Genomic DNA, 5366 nt, shown 5'->3' on the forward strand with positions numbered 1-5366 from the left:
GCTTTGTAAGATTAATGAAATTAGACTTGTAGCTTTCATTGTGTCGACATGAACTCATGTCAGTATTACCTTTATCGTCAAAGAAGCCATGTTGTTTGCACCATCAGGTCTGCAGTGATGGGTGCCTCAGTACCAGCAGAACCGCTATTGACTTTGGAAAGCATGTCGGCCTCACGAATGTCCTTCTTCCTTTTGCAAACCCTGTGTCGGGGTTTCAAAAGAAACATGTACACACCCAATGAGAAATCATAATGGGGATAAAAGAAAAGAAATGAGAGTACATCAGAATTAAAGTTCCAAATAACAATCATTTGAACCTGACAGGGGTCTCTGGAAGGAAACACTTGTGGTAGTACTTAGGTCAGTGTCTCCTTCAACAATATTGCAGCCTCGAGAAAGAAGGCAAAGGCTCCTACGAGTCAGACGAGAGAAACATTTCACATTAATTAAAATTAAACACTGATCCATCATGTTTAGAACTAGTCATACATTCTTGAGTGTACAAGAGAACATAACATCACAGCCAACTGTCCCGTCCTCCAATATGCCATTTAAAAAAAAGTTACAGAAACACTGAATTTGACTAAAATCTTCTCAAAATAATGCAATGCTGCTGAATATCTATTGTTTGTGAATTCATCATTTAATTTGGAGAATCCATCCTGCATTATGTTGAAACTTCAGGCTGCTGGTGGTGTGATGGTGCGGCAACTCCACGATACGACCATGACAAATATGGATCAAAATATCTCAGTAATATTTTCAGCACCTTGATGAATCTATGCCTTCAAGCATTAAACTCAAATCAAGGCTCAGCTCTCCCATGTGTCTTCTGTCAAAGCTTTATTTGAAATGTCATAGCTTTTTGTTTCTTTTTGAGAAAATCCTTTTCGCAACCATGCCACCATATGTCTTCAGATGTCAGTGCACCACTATGTAAAAGTGTTCGCATTATTTATCACAACGCACAAACATACAACCAATATCAAATTATGGTGCATTCATGGGACGTCTGAATTCACATCTTCAAAAAGGCAGCGTAAAAATGAAACCGTTGCTGTTTTCAAAATACTGATACTATTTTGCATGTAAAGGGGCAAATTCAGATCTAATTTAGGTTCTGTTTACACACTTTTTTGGATGAATGAATATACAAAGTAACGTGCCTGTAAATCATTCAAAAAATATAAATTTCCTGCTTCATATGCTGCCATGCAAAAGCTGATACTGTTAACTGTTAGGTTAAACGGTTACTTAGGGAGACCCAGATGAGCAGTATCACTTGCATTGTGAGGGAACATCAGCTTCAACGCTGTCCTCATGGTGCATTTCTTGTGAAACGATCCATCATGCAGGGGCCTCAGTGCTGAGGACTCCAACAACTGTATCAGGTCAAGGGGACACCACATTTCAACTGAAGCTAAATTGTACTGATGTAGCCTTATGAAGCACATTTACTGCACATTTATCTTCAGCTTTGCCCATATGAACATAAACCACAACTGTTCTAAAAACATTGATAGGGGATCCAAGCTCCAGATGCCTCTGAAGAATTTTATATCTCTGTGTACCACTGTACTGAAGTATGCATGAATTTCACAGCTTTTCACTGCATGATCTTCCTTTTTAAATAGCAAAGTCTGTGCAGTGAAACAAAAATGCTTTCTGTATGTACAGTACACATTTAGACCTCAAAGTCTTTCTACATGAAACTTGCACAAATTAAACCAGTTGTTATATCAAAATGTGCAAATTGATTAGTGCAATTTGCACACTGATATAATGCATGTAATGATGCACATTTGATATAATGAATATCAAATGTGCAATCTGCACTAATCAATTTGCACATTTGATATAATGAATGTAAAAACTGTGTAAGCAAAAGATCAACTGACTATGAAGATTTAGACATGATGACTGTAAAAAGTATAATAGAAACTGTTATTGAACCATTCACTTACATTTGTAATCTGTCTCTGTCAACAGGAATTTTCCCAGACGAAATGAAAATTGCCAAGGTAGTCCCATTATATAAAAATGGAGACAAACATAATTTTTCAAATTACAGGCCAGTGTCATTGCTTCCACAGTTTTCTAAAATTATGGAAAAAGTTTTTGTGACAAGGTTGGACAAATTCATTGAGAAACATCGTATTTTAAATAATGCTCAGTATGGATTCAGAACAAAACATTCGACAGCTATGGCAATTATGGAATTAACAGAGAAAATATCAACAACAATAGATAATAAGGATTATTTTGTAAGTATTTTTATCGACCTGAAAAAAGCTTTTGATGTTATCGACCACTCAAGATTGCTTCACAAGTTACAACAATATGGAATTAGAGGTATTGCACATCAGTGGGTAAAAAGCTACTTAGAAAATAGAAAACAGTTTGTTCAGATAAATACTACTAAATCAGAATTGTGTAACATTATTTATGGAGTACCACAAGGGTAGGTACTTGGACCCGAATTGTTTATTTTGTATATCAATGACTTTGTGAATGTATCTAAAGTACTTGGCAGCATATTATTTGTTGATGATACAACATTATTTTACTCTGGATCAGATATACAGGAAGTAGTACAAGTGATAAATACAGAGTTGGAAAAAGTTAAACATTGGTTTGATATAAACAGATTGTCACTAAACCTTAATAAGACAAATTTCATATTGTTTAATGACAGAGTGGAAAAAAATGATGTGTCATTAAAAATAGATGGAATGGACATACAAAGGGTAAAAGAAACGAAATTTCTAGGAGTCATGATTGATGAAGATCTTACATGGAAGTCACACATAAATTACATAAAAGGAAAAATAGCGAAAGCCATTGCTGTTTTGCATAAAGTAAAATTTTTGTTAAATAGTTATGGTTTATTAACATTGTACAATTCATTGATTGTCCCATATTTAATTTACTGTGTAGAAATCTGGGGATCAACATGTAAAACTTAACACAACCAACCACCATACACAACCATTATTTATTCTGCAGAAAAGAGCTTTAAAAATGATTAGCAATAGTCATTTTAGAGATCCATCTAATCCATTATTCATTAAGTATAGGGTACTTAAATTTCATGATTTAGTTGATTTGAAAATATTACAAACAATGCACCAAGATAATAAAAATACCAATAAACATTCAAGATATGTTTGAAAAAAGAGTAAGTAGTTATAATTTGAAAGGAATAGAAGTCTTTAAAAAACCAAGATTCAGAACCAAAGTAAAGGAAAAGAGTATTGCAGTGAATGGTGTAAAATTATGGAACAACCTCAACAAAGAAATCAAAGAATCAAGGTTGCTTAAATTATTTAAAAAAACGTATTAAACTAGATGTACGAGTATTAAGTAAGTATGAAACTATGAAATAAGTCAGTGTTGAATAATGATGCTTAAAATTGAAAGATTGTATTGTTAAAAAGGGGCAGAAAATATAAGACTTGTTCTTCCCTCTGCTCCTTTTCATTCAACGTCTTGTAATATATTCATTTCTGCTTTCTGTTTTTTTTTTAAATGAATTAAATAAATATTGGAAAAAAAATGTGCAGTCTGCACTAATCAATTTCAAGATGTCTGTGTGCTCAGACTGCACACTAAATGTGACTGAAGCTATTTTTCCCATCTTATCCCTGCAGCCACAAAACACTTTTTCCTCACAACTGTTGAAGAAGCCCATTGTCGCAGATCTCCGGATTCCATAATGTGAAGCGGATGAGAGTCTACGAGAGAGAGAGTCAATGCCAGGCCAACACCACATTTAAACCTGGGTGGACTGAAACAATGTATATAAAGCATCTTGTCCAATGACACAGACAGGGAGCACAACTGGGAATCGAGTGTGAAGATCCATGGTGTTCCACATGTGAATATCTTTTTTAAAATATTTTACAAATCAGGACAAAATGTAAAACTAGTACACCTGTGCTACTTTTTAATCCACCTGGTACCCTGCAGTCACATTTCAGATTCCGTTCTCAAAGACCTCGGGTCTAAAGAGTCCACGTTGTGTTCACAGTCTGGCATTGCAGCCAAACGTGTGCCTCCAAAAGCACAAGCCTCAACACCCTTAATCTCCCCAATTTTCTCTTCTTCAAACTTGTCTTCTATGTCTACTCTTTCAAGAGCCACCTCATTCTCATAACAAAAAGAGTTCCGACAGCTGGATGTATCAGACTTTCTCTCTGCTAGTTCTCTGGCGCTACAGCTGGGAGTGCTGGGGACCTCATATGTGTTGTCAAAACAAGAATAGTCCACGTTGTAGAAATTCTTTCCTTCAAAGAGCACCGGCTCAAAGCGGTGGCCCCAAAGGACCTCACTGGCCACGTAGGAGCTCCGACACTGAGTTGTCATGGCCGTAGCCTCAACCATCCCTTCCAGAATCACGACAATCTCGAATTCTGACGTTTCCAGGTCCCGTTTGCTCATATCATAGAATGGACTGTCCTTATCAATCTCATGCACGATGGTGATCGGAGTCACCAGGAAGATTCTGTCAATGCCGCTGTCAAAACCGACATCAATGTCGACCTGATCCAGAGGGATGAACTCTCCTTCAGCGGTGGTGCGAGATTTAAGGTTTTGTTATTTTAAATTAAATTAAGTATGAAATGGAGCAGTCATCAGTGTGCAAACACGAATGTTAAATGTCTCAGCTCCCCTCCACAGCATGTCTTTTTCCTGGTTCTCTCCCTCAGCCCCAACCAGTCCCAGCAGAAGACTGCCCCTCCCTGAGCCTGGTTCTGCTGGAGGTTTCTTCCTGTTAAAAGGGAGTTTTTCCTTCCCACTGTAGCCAAGTGCTTGCTCACAGGGGGTCGTTTTGACCGTTGGGGTTTTACATCATTATTGTATGGCCTTGCCTTACAATATAAAGCGCCTTGGGGCAACTGTTTGTTGTGATTTGGCGCTATATAAAAAAAAAATTGATTGATTGATTGAATAAAAGTAAATCTTAGCTTTGTTTGGAGAACTCATCGCCACTTTTGTCACTAGACTTTATGAGACACCAGGTCACTTAGAAACCAAAAAGTGAGAGGAATCTGTAAAAACTACATGTAAAACAAGATCTTATACACAATAGGTTGAAACCTTAAAATGCATCAGTGTTTTGATGCTGTGTGATATTGAGCGGCACTATGAAGTGCAAAACGTTTTGTCAACGAAGAATACAATTTTTTGCTTTTTTTTTTAACATAAATTGCCAATTAATGAGTACAAAAATGCATCATACATAATTTTTACACACACCATTGGAATTTTTTATTTATTTATTTATTTTTTGGGGCTCTAGATAGACATGTTGATTATTAGTTTTGTATATTTATATCACACTGAGAATTTTTTCGCACTTGTGG

The 5366-nt window shown here is 36.3% G+C and overlaps 1 pseudogene; it reads right to left on the bottom strand.

Moving 5' to 3' along the window:
* Positions 1-3901: 3901 nt before the first annotated feature.
* On the bottom strand, positions 3902-4602 carry LOC117528103 (annotated as a pseudogene).
* Between the last annotated feature and the right edge of the window lie 764 nt (positions 4603-5366).

This window comes from Thalassophryne amazonica, chromosome 16 (assembly GCF_902500255.1).
Source record: "Thalassophryne amazonica chromosome 16, fThaAma1.1, whole genome shotgun sequence".
In the NCBI taxonomy this organism is placed as follows: domain Eukaryota; kingdom Metazoa; phylum Chordata; class Actinopteri; order Batrachoidiformes; family Batrachoididae; genus Thalassophryne; species Thalassophryne amazonica.